Source organism: Chionomys nivalis, chromosome 6 (genome assembly GCF_950005125.1).
Source record: "Chionomys nivalis chromosome 6, mChiNiv1.1, whole genome shotgun sequence".
In the NCBI taxonomy this organism is placed as follows: Eukaryota; Metazoa; Chordata; class Mammalia; order Rodentia; family Cricetidae; genus Chionomys; species Chionomys nivalis.
Window position 1 is genome coordinate 58,936,465 of NC_080091.1, and position 14,966 is coordinate 58,951,430.

The 14,966-nt window shown below is 37.4% G+C and overlaps 1 pseudogene; it reads right to left on the reverse strand.

Annotated features, from left to right (window-relative positions):
* Positions 1 to 14,637, reverse strand: part of LOC130876342 (spatacsin-like) — a 79,609-nt pseudogene extending 64,972 nt beyond the window's left edge.
* Positions 14,638 to 14,966: the final 329 nt, after the last annotated feature.

The window sequence follows — 14,966 nt, forward strand, 5'->3', positions numbered from 1 at the left end:
TTCAGGGATGAGGAGTTTGGATTAAAAGGGACCAATTAGAAGGATTTCAAAGTTATTCAGTGGAGAAATATCTGGTCTAAGCTAGAAAACGATAAAGAAATGAAAGAAGGAGATGAATTTGAGCAAAGCTAAAAAGTGAGAACATTAGAATTGGGTTCTGTGAGGTGAGTGTTCTTAACATGTGTTGGAAGTTATGTTAGGGACATGGCACACTCACTTTATAGAGGGTGTAGCCTCCATAGAGACTGGAAACATAACAAAGAATTGAGCTTGTGGGGCCAATAAACTACCAATGGGGATTATTTTACAGGTGCTTAAGTGTAGAAGTCTAAAGTTTGGAAGAATGATCTAAACAGAGAGCTGGGAGTCATTGACATAGAGTTAGTCATTAAAACATAAGAGTCCATGAGAATGCTCATGGGCCACTTGGGGCAGTGGAACAGCGAACTCCTTTTAACAACATTGACATCGAAGTAGATTGAAGAGGTAGAAATTTAGCATAACAGAACCTGTCTCTTCCCTATGTCTGTACTAATGAAGCATCAAATCTTGTGCTTATCAAAGTTCTTCCTGGGTTGCCACCTCCCTTAGAGTCATCTGTGCCACTTCTCAAAAATAACAATGCTTTTCTCTGCCCCAGGCATAGAGACTGAGATGTTCTGAAGGCTTGCTTCAAGTACAAGATTTCTTTACATTTACTTTTTTTTTTACATGTAACAATGGAAGTATTTTATTTTACACACAGGCACACACACACACACTACATCCCAACTGCAGTTTCCCCTCCCTTCTCTCTTCGCTGTCTCTCCCCAATACTCTCCCTCTATCCACATCTCATCTACTCTTTCTTTCTCTTCAGAAAAGAGCAGGCCTTCCATGGTTATCAGTGAAACATGGCATATCAAGTCGCAACAGACTAAGCACCTTCCCATATATTAAGGCTGGGCAAGGCAACCGAATACAAGAAGTGGAGTACCAAAAGCTGGCAAAAGAGTCAGTGACAGCCTCTGTTCCCACTGCTAGGATTCCTACAAGAAGATCAAGCTACACAGCTGCAACATATATGTGGAAGGCATAAATCACTTCCATGCAGGCTCCCTGGTTGTCAATTACATCTTTGTGAGCCCCTGTGAGCCCGTTAGTTGATTCTAAGATTTCTGAGAACAAGCCTTCTTATGTTCACTATCTCTTATTGTGGAGTATTAGCTTAAGATGCATTACATCCATTCATACTGTGGAATATTTGTTTAATGATGCAAAGATGTGTTGCATTAATTTATGTTACTTTGGTTTAACTCTGTGAAGCTAAGTTACTTTGCCTGTCTAAGCACCTGATTAGTCTAATAAAGAGCTGAACAGCAAATAGCTAGGTGGGAGAGAGAAATAAATGAGGCTGGCAGTAAGAGATAATAAACAGAAGAATGAAAAGAGGAAGGAGGAGAAAAGGAGAAGAGAACTCCATGGTCCATCCACCCAGTCACACAGTCCGCAGTGAAGCAAGAAGAGGAACATATAGAATAGAGAAAGGTAAAAGGCCAGAGACAAAAGGTAGACATGATAATTTAACTTAAGAAAAGCTGGCTACAAATAAGCCAAACTAGGGCTTTGCATTCATAGTAATAAATAGTCTCTCTGTATTTATTTGGGAGCTGCTTGGCTGGTCCCCAAAGAGCAAAGAGAAAATAAAAAAACAAACAAAAAACAAACCCAACTACATTTTTTTTTTTTTTTTTTGCTTTTGTTGATTCTTTCCCAGCACAGCAACTCTTGACATTGGCCAATGGGTTTAAGTTATTAGAAAGCATTCACATTCTCTATCAGGTTGAATCTGGTATGAAGCAGGCTGTTTGATGTGCTGCAGCTAAGGGTCATCTTGGATATGAGACAATCTTGCTTCAAGTCAGGCTCCACTCTTAATACCTGCATACACATTAGCACATTAGTAAATTGTTTAACACTTCTTAATTTCATTTCCTCAACTGCACAAATGATATACATCTATTTCCGTCTTAAAACATTGCTAGAAGTATCAAGACAGTCCACACAAGATACTCATCAGGAGGTGGAAGTGCTCAGGGTGTGCCTGACTCAAAGGTTGAACCTCAGTCTAATAAGTACTTATAATATCTCTAAATCAGTGCCTGTTCTGTGATAGGTGTTGGCCAGCTATGCATTTATTCAACCTTGTATAAAATGACCTCTGTAGTAAATATTGGTGGAGAGTTTCCCTCTCTTTCCCTTATTTCTCAAGGACACGCAAATTAATGAGTTGTTGAATACAGTTGGTGAAATAAAGAAATAAACCTGTTAAATCAGCTTCTTGTTTGTAAATAAACAGATGAGGAAACCAAACAACATGAAGGCCAACCATTCACCAACATGAAGTAATAGAACAAAACACTGAAAAAGAGGTTACCTCACTCCAAAGTCCATGATGTTCACCCCCACCCTGAACAGTATAAAGCAATGGCAGCTAGAGCTAAATTTCAAAAGAAAATCTCCCAGGGGCACTTATTAGGAGCATATAATACACTCCCTTGACTGAGCAATGAATATAAACAAGCAGAGTTTTTGGTAACTGCAAGCTTACTAGCATTGGGAAGACACAATCTCCTCATTTAACCCTGATTTTCAAGAGCATTTATGGACTTACAACCCTCTTGACCTTTCCCTTTCTCCTTTCTTTCATCTCTTCTTTCTATCTTTCTTGTTTCTTTGAAGTGGAGATCACTGTGGAGGTTTGGAAGGACTAATATTGATAAACTAGGAATCATCTGCATGTGGAAGGGTGCAGAGGGATCCATATCTATCTCCCTGCCCAGACCCCAAGTCCAGATGGATCAAGGATGCTGGAGGAGAAACTCTGGGATGGCCTCGAACACATTGGTATAGGAGACCAGCCTGGTGTTCTGCCTGGGCAGAACACCAATCGTGAGACTGAAAGGGCTTCTGCAAAGCAGGAGACACTGTACCAGACTTTTCCGTTTGAACCACCAAGCAGATCCCAAATGCTGACCTGGAGATTTCCCATTAGTTACAAATGCTCATTCTAGCTTACAATCATTTCTAGATATCTCTTTTAACTTAAATCAACCTGTTTCTCTTTATCTACATTTTGCCTTGGGTCTTGTTACTTTTTTCTTTCTTTCTCCATAAGCTACTTTTACTACTTCTCATGTCTGGATGCCTGGCGGCTGCCTGGCTCCTTGCCCCAGGTGTGTTCCTCTTTTGTAGCACGATTAATAAAAACCCAGAGATAGAAATTGGGATTCAACTTGAAGTTCAGAAAAGCAAAACAGCCAGCCACTGGCTCTTACCTCTACCTCAGTCTCAAATGGCAATCCTGTCTCCAGGAATCTCAGGATGAGACTGTGTCTGTGAGCTGTCTCCTACTGTCTTATATTCCTCTCTAGGACTGAGCTGAAAGGCATGCACCACTGGGACTAAAGTGTACATCACCCGGTTTCTATGGCAACTAGTGCGGCCACTGGAACTAAAGGTGTGTGTCACCACTACCTGGTCTGTAATGCTGGCCAGTGTAACTGTTTTATTCTCTGAATGCCAGGCAGGCTTTGTTTATTAAAATACAAGTGAAATATCACTACAATCTCTATCTACTCTCTTTTTTCTTTTCTTCCCATATTAGATTCCTCATTGTATGTATTTTCTCTGTCTGCCAGCCCCACTTATCTTTTTCCTGCCTAGCTATTGGCCATTCAACTGTTAGGCCAATCAGGTACCTTAGGGAGGCAAGGTGAAACAAATGCAGCCCATTTTTACATGTGTAAACAAATGCAGGATAAACAAAAGAAGTATCACACACAGTTTTACACAGTAAAATTAATATCTGAAAGCATAAACAAATGTAATATATCTTTGCCATGTTAAAAGAATATTCCACAACTTCTACCTCAGTCTCAAATGGCAATCCTGCCTCCAGGAATCTCAGGATGAGACTGTGTCTGTGAGCTGTCTCCTGCTGTCTTTTTTTGTTTGTTTGTTTTGTTTTTTTTTTTTTGGTTTTTCGAGACAGGGTTTCTCTGTGGTTTTGGAGCCTGTCCTGGAAATAGCTCTTGTAGACCAGGCTGGTTTCGAACTCACAGAGATCCACCTGCCTCTGCCTCCCGAGTGCTGGGATTAAAGGCGTGTGCCACCACTGCCCGGCATCCTACTGTCTTATATTCCTCTCTAGTTATACCACAACCAGGCTTATACGCAATGGATACTCTATATCATCACAATGGCACTTGTTCAACTAAACTTATAGCAACTTTATTCATAATAAACAGAACCTGGAAACAACCTAGGTGCTCCTCAACTGGAGAATGGATAGAGAATATTTATCCATTTTACATAATGGCATGTTACTCAGCTGTAAAAATAATGACATTATGAAATTTATAGTAAATGGTTGGAACTAGAAAAACATTATCCTGAATGATGTAACAAAAATGATACATATGTACTCACTTATTAGTGGATATTAGCTGTAAAGTATAAGATAATCATGCTATGGTCCACAGAGGTAGACAGTCTAAGTAACAAGGAAGGTTTAGGGGGAGCACAAGGATATCCTTAGGAAGGAGAAATAGAACAGACATCATAGGTGGATGGTGGGTCAAGTTGTCTGGATGGGTGGATGTTCATGAGACAGAAAAGATCTGGTAGGTAGCGATGGAGAGGGAGTATTGGAAGTGACAGCTGGAATTAGGGGCATCTCAGGGATGAGCTAATGAGCTAGGAAACCTACATCAATGGAGACTTCTGAAATCTCTGAAGGTGACCCTAGCTAAGACTCCCAGCAATGTGCTAGAAAGAAGCTTAATGAGCTATCTCCTGGACCTAGATAAGACTTGAGGGATTGGAACCCCAAATCATCTACATAACCTTTGGTCTACAATTTGTCCTGCCTACAAAATGAGCTGGGGTAAAGGTGTTTCAGAAATTATGAGAGTGGCCAAAAATGGCTGGTCCAGTTTGAGATGCATACCAGGAGAGGGAGCCCACCCTGACACTGCGTAAAGCGTCAGGAACTGGAGTTTGGACAGTCAGTCCACAGACCAAGGATAGAACAAGCATGACTGGCAAATAAATAAAAAGGGAATGAAAGAATCCTAATGATATTCTGCTATCTTCATAGATCATTGCCTAACCCAATTGTCATCAGAGAAGGTTCACCTAGAAACTGATGAAAACATGCAGAGACCCATTGCCGAACATTAGACAGAGCTGGGAAAATCCTATGAAAGAGGTTGATGAAGGATTGGAGGAGGCAGTGGGGTTAAGGACACCACAAGAAAACCTAAGAATCATAGCCTGGGCTCATATGGACTCAAAGAGACTGAACTATCAACCAGAGAGCTTGCTTGCATGGGACTTGCACTGCTAGCCTTCCTGCACATATGCATGCATGTTACCGTTGTATACCTTGGTTTTCTTGTGGGACTCCTAATAGTGAGAACAGGGGATATCTGTGACTCTGTTATCTGCTTTTGGCACCCTTTCTTCCTACTGGTTTGCCTCATTCAGCCTTAATAGGATAGGAAGTCTTACTGCAACTTGATATGCCATGGCTGACTGATAAATGTGGGAAACCTGCCCTTTTCTTAATAGAAAGGAAAAATGGATAGGGAAAAGAAGAGAGGTTCAGGGAAGAGACTTGGAGAAGAGGAAGGAGAGAAGGAACTGTGTTTGGGCTGGAAAAAATTGATCAATTAATAAAAAATAATTATTAGTCTAATTTAATGAGTTATGCCTGTAATAGTGGCTCATTATTTTTTCAGTGTCCTATTGTTGAAGACACTACACTCTTCAGACACAGTACTTAGAAGATTTGTGTTGTAACTGATATTAGGAACATTGACTTATAGAAACACTTCTTCATTGTCTCAAGAAAACCAGAAAATAATACTCAGAGTGTATAAAAGGATAACCTTTGACTAAGTTCTGAGTGATGCAAATGAAACCTGGTTCTACCATTCTGCATTTCCATTACCTCATTATCACAGTGCTTATGTATGTTGATCATGACGTCAAGTCCTTTGATTGTGTTTTCATTTACCCAGTCGTCTTTAGTGGGCCATGGGAAGCAAGTTTTGAATGAAGCATAAGATTTTCTTGATTTTAATACATGTCTAATTATAAATTAGAAAACACGGGTTTATCTGCTTTACCATGTATCTATTGATATTTTTATCCAGCTATTAGAAAAAGAGCAAAGTATTGGTCTTGTTTATAATGTTTAATGAGCTATTGAGAGCTATTACATAAAAAATAGCACAGAAAATGGTAGGATGATTATATAAACTTTGCCACCTAGACATGTAAATTCCTTAATATGTCAAGTAAAAGTACTTTTTTTTCTTGGAAGGTATTATTAAATACCTCATTCAGATACACATTTTTTCAGGCTTCTAGCAACTGTATTTATTACTTCACACATACATTTACTCACAAATATATGAGTATGCATAACAATAAGTTAAGAGAAAAATTAGTGAGGTCATTAATGACTAGGATGTTTAGAAATCAACTAGGCACTAATTGACAGCTCACCAATTGTTTGATTTTTAAGTGGTTACCTTCAAAGTAAATGCATTGAAGCCTTTGCCATTTAGCCACACTAGCATGCATACTGATATAAAATTTGAGTGCACCACCTAGTCAAACTCTTTAATTGCATATGTGAGCAATTTGATATTTGTCTTTAACTTCTTAATAATTAATTCATTTTAACATAACAAAATCACAGCTGGCATAGTCATTTTGTATTGATGAAATGGTTGATAAATTAATGTAATGTTTAATGTTTACTGGTTGATTGACATAAACTTAAAACTATACGTGAGCTATTATCACATTTAAGTCCTACATGAAAATTACTGATGAGGGAAAAAGAGGTAGGAGATTTTAGTCTAATTCCTACTCTCTGATCTTAGTCCAATTATCTATCTTTGAGGCTTCTCAGACTTGTCAATTATCACATAAAAGCCACTGGCAAAAACAGATATTGTCTATTGTTCTAACAGTGTACAAAATTCTTTGAGATGCTAATGCTCATTATGAAACAATAATACATGTTCCGCGTGCTCATTATATGTCAGGACTGCAGTAAGACTTCATAGCTGTAAGAATGACTAGTTTTCTCATGTTTCATGTATGTGACAAAACTGAATTTGAAAAACCAGTAATGATTAAGCAAGCACCCACAGTCAGGAAACACAAGAGCTGGGGCTCACTCTGCCCTACTCAGTCCTGTGCTCCTTGCTCTGCTTCCACAATCACTGCTACAGAGCCACTCCCAATATTTTCTCTTTTTATAGACATCATCTTCAGATAAGGAAAAGAAGAGGTCCAACCTGATGGCGTTGAGGATGGCCATTTAGCATTCACACTGGTGGTAGATTGTCTTAGTGGTAGAGAATAATCTTTGTGCCTAGCTTTTTATCAAAGGGACAGTGTGTGTGTGTGTGTGAGAGAGAGAGAGAGAGAGAGAGAGAGAGAGAGAGAGAGAGAGGAGAGAGGAAGAAAGGAAGGAAGGAAGGAAGGAAGGAAGAAAAAAGAAAGAAAGAAAGAAAGAAAGAAAGAAAGAAAGAAAGAAAGAAAGAAAGAAAGAAAGAAAGAAAGAAAGCCAAACAGAAGGAAACAGCTACCCAGGGAAGCTGAAAATCCAGTTAGAACCATAGGAATGAAATTCATTAAACTCAACTTTTCGTACAAGGAGTCTGACAGCTGCTTTTTCTTGCGAGTCAGAATAATTAAGCAAAACACAAGGCTTCTTTATAGAGTAGGTTTTCTGGGCACCTCGCCGCTGACCTAGAATTTGAAAGATGCTTCCACGTATATTGTGGAAAGCATCAGAGCCAACCGGGTTTCACTGATGTATTTTCCCCCTTTGCACAGCAGAGATCGGCATAAAACCCAGTACTTTTACTAATTCCCAATGGAGCCCAGACACCTGGAAGAAAGAAATAATGTTTACCACCTACAGGTTTCCAATGGGAAGAGAAGAAGAGAAAGAAAACCACCGAGACCAAGAGCGAGGAAAAGATTAATAAGCACTGCCTCCAATGCAAGAGAAAGAGATTTTTCAAAACAACCACAATAAAAAGTGCCCAGAGGACAGCTGTGTGTTGTTCCCTTCCCTTCTAATAAAAAGGGAAAGAAATGAGAAAACAAAGGAAAAAGAGGACTGGAAAAGAGATAAATGATGTAACAGGTCAAGATTCCTGAGTTTTAAAAAAACAGTAAAAATGAACATAGTTTAGGTGTTTAAAAACTTTTCATGTATTGTATATGCATGAGTGTTTGAAAATGGGTCCACATGGAAATTATGTATCTGTGCAAAAATGCATGCTGGCTGTAAAATAGATTATACAATAAGGGATTAATAATTCTAAGTTGTTCGATATTACAAATTGTCAAGCACAGGATTTCCAGATGCAATACAAGACTATAAGAAATGTTCATTATGCCATCGATTCAGATTAAAAAAATAATAAGAAATAAATCATTCTTAAGAATGCCTGAAGATAATCGACTATTTATGTGTTCTTTCATGTCATAAACTACCTTTCCTCAAAATAAACAATTCATGTTGTTGGTGGTGTGCATGTGTGTGTCTGTGTGTGTGTGAATTTTAAAATGAATGTGATTAATCTATATTTTCCCTAGGCATTTTCTCTTTTAAAATGACTTAATATAATTATTGGTGTAGATATTTAAATGAAATAAACCACATGGCTGTATATACCTTTTATAAAATCCTTCCTCATTTTAAAAGGATCTGTTGGAATTGTCCATTGGGATTTTTGCATACCTCCTATACATGTTTTTTTTTAAAAGGGCACACTCATGCTAATACACTTAATTTAAAATTGCCAACCTGTCTGTCTCTCATCAACTCACAGTGACAGTACCTCTGGTGATGAAAATTTGACTGCTTGTTTTGGCTAGGCTGCTTCACTTTTTGTATCCTCTAGTTTTTGATGTGTTAATAACCATAATGTTTCATTTATTAAGAAAATATAAAGTGTTGAAGGGTAAGGGAGAAGAAGGGAGAGAAGCAGAAAAAAATGTAGTGCTCAATAAAAATCAATTAAAAAAAGAAAATAGAAAGTGACTTAAATAATAGTCCTAGATACTTCAAATGATGATATGGAAGAAAAAAATAGCACTAAGCAATGTGTGGCTTCGGCGTCGACTTTTCTTGATAGACTGCCCCTAGAGCAATGCTGCAGAGAGAGGAGAGTGACACCCCAGTGATTTAATTACTGCTCCACTCCTCATTACAGGTGTGGCTTAATATAGCGAACACAACTGCAAAGATGCCATTGTGGATAACGTGCGCTTGCTGAAATCTACAGCATCCTCCCACTCATAAATAAAGCTCTCAAGTTATTGTTATCCCTACAGCAACACTCTCACTTCTCAGGAAGGAGAATGTTGCACTCGGATATGTTGCTGCCAGTATTATCAGCATGTGGCATACTGAAGAAAGGATGTCCACACTGAAAGGATGCCAAGGTGGTATTCTATTTCATAACGTTAAGAGTTAGACTGTAGCCACGTTGTGTTCCTATCAAGTAACCCACAGTATTGACTTGTATATTTGGAAAGGATATGAGAACCCTTCCTATGTGTGCTTTGTTACATAAATTGTGAATATCCACTCACTAACTTCAAATGCTAACCATATTCCCTGGTTTGAACTGGTGCTACTGTGTTGCAGCTTGAAACTTATTGTTAGAATTTTGGTCTTTGAGAAGGATTGGCATGTATTTTACTAGTGCCTCTGCAGTAGTCATATTCCAGAAGAATTTCTTGCTAGAATGCTATATCAAAAATTATGTTTTTGATGCACCTGCGACCTTAGAAATCTTTTAGATCAGCTCAGGCAACAGATGACTTTGTTCTTCACTTTCCCTCTCTCCCACCTTCCCCATTCTTTTCCTTCGTCTTTTCTCCTGGAGCTTGAGATATTACCTTTTACTCTCGATGTGTCTTCCTTCTGTATTACATGATAGCTGCATTGTTTCCCTGGTTTAGAAAATTTCAATATAGTTCATCTCTATTCCTGGTTATGTAAACTACTCCAGTCTTTCCTTTAAGGTCCTTAAAGGTAACACGTTTCATTATTTATTCTGTTTATTTAATGGCTATGAATTTGGCGCATTGCCTGTCCCAACAGATAACATGAGTCAGAAGGACTCGCTCTCCCAGTGCTTACAGTCTTACACATGTATGCTCCTAGTTTTCAGCAACAGAAGTAACTGTTCTTTATATACCTCTACTAATCCATTTGTATTTTTATGATAATTCTTATTTTTGACATAGTTTGTTTTGCTTTCTTCCTTAAATCTGTCTATGCCATATATGAGCACAAATATGCACATTTATTCAAATTTTATATTTACATTACATTTTACTTCCAGTTAATATTTATTTGTATAAAATAATTCTATGAATTAATATTTTTTAAAAAATCTTTTAAAAAAGATTATCAATAATTTTTCATTTTCACATTTAACAAAGGAATATTTGATTATGGCCTAGCAGTAACGTCGTCTCTCATTATTCAAAACTGTACTGACATGGCTAAATGCCTAGGACCTCAGAAATCCAGGCACCAAGTAAATCATTTTTTATTGTTGTTTTGTTTTGTTGTTTTCTCCGTGTAGCATTTCCATGTGACTGCATGAGCTTTCTTAGGATGTGGTGGCTTCTTCTCCAGGATTCAGCTGAGGCATCCAGAAAGATAAGTTTAGCCGAAAGCTTTCCAGTGCCTGAGAACTGGAGATGATTTCTTCAAATCCTATTGTGAAGGAAGAGAGAAATATGTAATCCAAACTCAGGAGAAGGGGAATAAGACTGATAGCTTTTAGCTACCTTCTGGTATCAAAGTACATTCCTAGCTTTCACCAGATGTTGTGTATGTTTTCATGGAAACATGTGAAGCAGAAGAAACTTACAAGAGTGGTGAGAGCCTGAAATGTATAATTCAAATCAGCAAACAATTTCCAGGAGAAATGAGTCTCTCTGATGAACCAAACTGCCTGCTGTTGTACAGGACACTTGAGAGACGTAAATTTTGTGACTCGCCACGGATGCTAAGAAGGAGTTTTTGGTGATGAACTATTATTATTTTTTTTTTTTTTGGTTTTTCGAGACAGGGTTTCTCTGTGGTTTTGGAGCCTGTCCTGGAACTAGCTCTTGTAGACCAGGCTGGCCTCGAACTCACAGAGATCCGCCTGCCTCTGCCTCCCGAGTGCTGGGATTAAAGGCGTGCACCACCACCGCCCGGCTGGTGATGAACTATTATTGAGACAACCTCAATAACCTTGAAAATTTGCTAAGCTACACATGGAAATCTTTTTTTTCTACTGTATATCTTTAGTGCTCTATATGAGATGAATTGAAATTTCTTCATGTCTCCTAAGAAAAGTCACATACCTGAAGACAAAATATCCTTGTATACTGGATATAATATTTCTAATTATTGTTTACATCACTTCAATGGGAATATTAGTACAATAAATGTCATGTGGCAAATTAAACTCTGTATTTCATTAGCTTACCATCACATGCATGTAATACACATATGTACATATGTATAGCTATCCCTATAGAGGATACTTCTAAGACATCCTCAAGGATGCTATGAGTCATGTATAGTGTAGAACACTACATACATCATGATTTTTCTTATGCACAAATATACACAGTAAAAGATCAAGAACAGTGATAAATATGATAAAACAATTATAGTGATGTACTATAATAAATGGTATGAAAAATTGATGCGCTTTTTTTCTGGAATATTTGACTTAGTGGAATATTTTATAAGCATTAATTGATGATACTATGTTCCATGTATTTAAAAATTTCAATTGTGTTTTATTTCCTGGAATACTTTTTCATACTGATTTGTTTTAAAAGATTGCACTTAGGTCAGAAAAAAATCATAAACATATCTTGTGAATATAAAATATGATAGAGGAAAAGAGGTGAGGTGAAGACTGCCTCGAGACAGGGAGAAGCAGTGAAAAAAACTTTCTCCCCTTTCAGGGGTCCTGGGTTTACTGCCCAGCAACAACTTCAGGCACTTGCGAACTGTCTGTGATTATCAACCCAGAGGATACAGCACTTTCTCCTTACCTTTAATTACACACACACACACACACACACACACACACACACACACACACACACCAGCTTGAGTTGGGCTCCCACCTGACTCTGTTTCTTCCTTCCTTCTTTATTTTTTATTTTATGTTTTAGAGGGTGGCCTTTCACCCAGCCTGGCTCTTACCGGATGTGATGCTGAGGATGGTCTTCTGAACTTACTATTTACAGGTCTCGAGTGCCAGAATCACAGACATGGGTCAAGACATCCAGTTTATGTAGTACCGAGGATAGCGACCTGCATTTTGGGCACCCCTCTCCTACATGCAAGATCCTCAATGCTGCCTTTCTCTGTTTTTCTCTTTCGTTATAATGAAACAGTTATTGTGAATAATAATTATAATATAATAATATATAATAATTATAACATAATAATAACACCTGCCTGTGCCCCACCAGGTTCCATTATGATGGTAATGGACTAAACCTCTGAAACTGTAAGTCATCCCATTAAATGTTTTCATTTTTAAGAGGTGTCATGGTCATGGTGTCTCTCTCTTCACAGCAATAGAAAACCCAACTGAGATAGCATGTCTGCCAAGCCAGTCATTCTTATAGCTCACAGGGGTCAAAGTTAGGTGTTTGGGGCTTACTTTTCTCTGTTGATAGACTGCATAAGTGCCTTTCAGATCTCTGAAATCTATCTACTAGGGATGGAGCCTCCAGATCTGGACCAGCCTACTTTCTCAATGCTCTATGATGAAAGTATGCCATGTCTTCAACAATAGGGTCTTATTGTCATGATTTGGTGGGTAACCAATAGTCTATCATATTGAGATTGTTCTTTGGGATGTCATATATTGGGATGACCAATAATTATAACACTTTTCCAAGGATTAGACTGTTTATTTGTTAGTATCTTGTGTCTAGAAGGGGGATTGTTGTTGTGCTAGGGAGGAACACCATTTTAACTCTTTGCATGTATGTGTATAAATGTATTTTATGGTGCTTTTTTATTCAAAAAATTTTAATTACATTTCTAGGATCAATTATGTTTCCAAATCTGATTGTTTACCCATTTATCATTTAGTATATATGTGTTTTGGTTTTGTTTTAATTTATTTATATAATGATCCACACAGAGAGTCACAGCTGGCCAAGGAGCAAAGAAAATTTCAAAGCTAATGCTTTAAAAATTGATATATTATGACAAATATGCTGCACCTAAGAACGAGCATTCTCTTCTAGAACATGCTTATCCCCTCAAACAACTCTGTTTATAGCATCTTCTTAACATCAACTTATCTTCACCTCCAAGAGCTATCTTGTACTTGTATTTGTTAGTGTTAATGATACCTGAATATTATAAAAATACAATTCAATGGTATATGAACTTTTATATATCTCTCTATACACATATATACATATTGTTGTAGTGTACAAGTAAATGCAATACTTCTATGTACAAACATGCACATGTGTATAAACATGCATATATACATTTTTATTTATATCTCTATATAGAATTCATATCTATAATTTGAAGTTTGAGTTTAAGAAAGAAATTATAGTAATTTCTACCTACCTTTGAGAGTCCTTTTCTTTAATATCCTGAAGCTCTACTTTCAAGAATTTCTGTATGCTTTTAATTTATGCTGACATTCAAGATGATCTTTCCTGAACTTTTATATAAAAAAAAAAAAGAATGAAAAGAAAAAAATCCTGATTGTGTTATCTTCAACACCTTGTCAAATGCACCCAGAACACATTTGGATTTTGACCTCTTTTCTTTGATCTGATACCTCAGAAAGCACATGGCTTATATTCTCATTTCAAGGAGGAAATAGGTTTTCCAAATATCTGAAGGTATGCTTCCAAAGGTGACCATTCTCTGGATTTCACTATCAGTTATCTCTCTACCCAGTGTCGGACCAATACGTGCTTCCTGTTTTACTTTCTGTATCTTGTTTGGAGGGCCGGTTTCAGGACTGAGCAGTGAAGTAATATTTGGTACTGCACAAAGAAAACTTTAAATCTTAAGAGATTTGCATAACAAAGGTTTATTTCTTATTCACATCCTAGTCTGTGCTGGAAGAGAATTGATGCTTTATCTTGGATCCATGCTGTTTCTCTGATCACAGCAAGAGAAGAGAAAGTTAGCTGTTCATGTCAGATGTTTTAGTGTGTTAATGGAGGAGAATCATGTCATTCCCTTTTAACCCTTAGTTTGTAAAACCCAGCATCCAGAAATTTATCTATGAGTATGCTCCAAAGTTTATGGATGCGTGCAAATCTGTTAAGAATAAAAATTTCTGTAATACATTTGTCAAAATTCTATGAGCATACTTTTTAAACAGTGAGCATCCAGGGCATTATGATTTATTATCTGTTTTGAGCAGTGTGCCTTATAGTGTCCTTTACCATCTTTCCGTTATCCACTTGTAGCATCCCCTCACTCAATTTCTTTTCTTCCTCCATGTGCCGTGTGTCCTTTTGTCCACGCTCATTGTCCATTTTTACACATTATTGGAATCTTTCTGGTTTTTAAGTTTTACACACATTTTCAAATACATGCACACACATAGCCTAGAATCTATACTATAAAACAGTTATATTTTCTGTTCACTGTACCATATGTAGTTTCTCCTCTCCTTCCCTCCCATCTGGATTCACTCTTTTTTTGTATCTTTAAAAAAGAAATGATTTTATGAGATACCAACAAAACATAACAAACTAAAAGTTTCTTTTACCTTGTTTTTATTCTTCTATTCAAAGAAACACGGTTATTTTTTGTACTGCTAAGTACAATGAGTTGAGGAGTACAAGAGTATCATTTGCAGTGT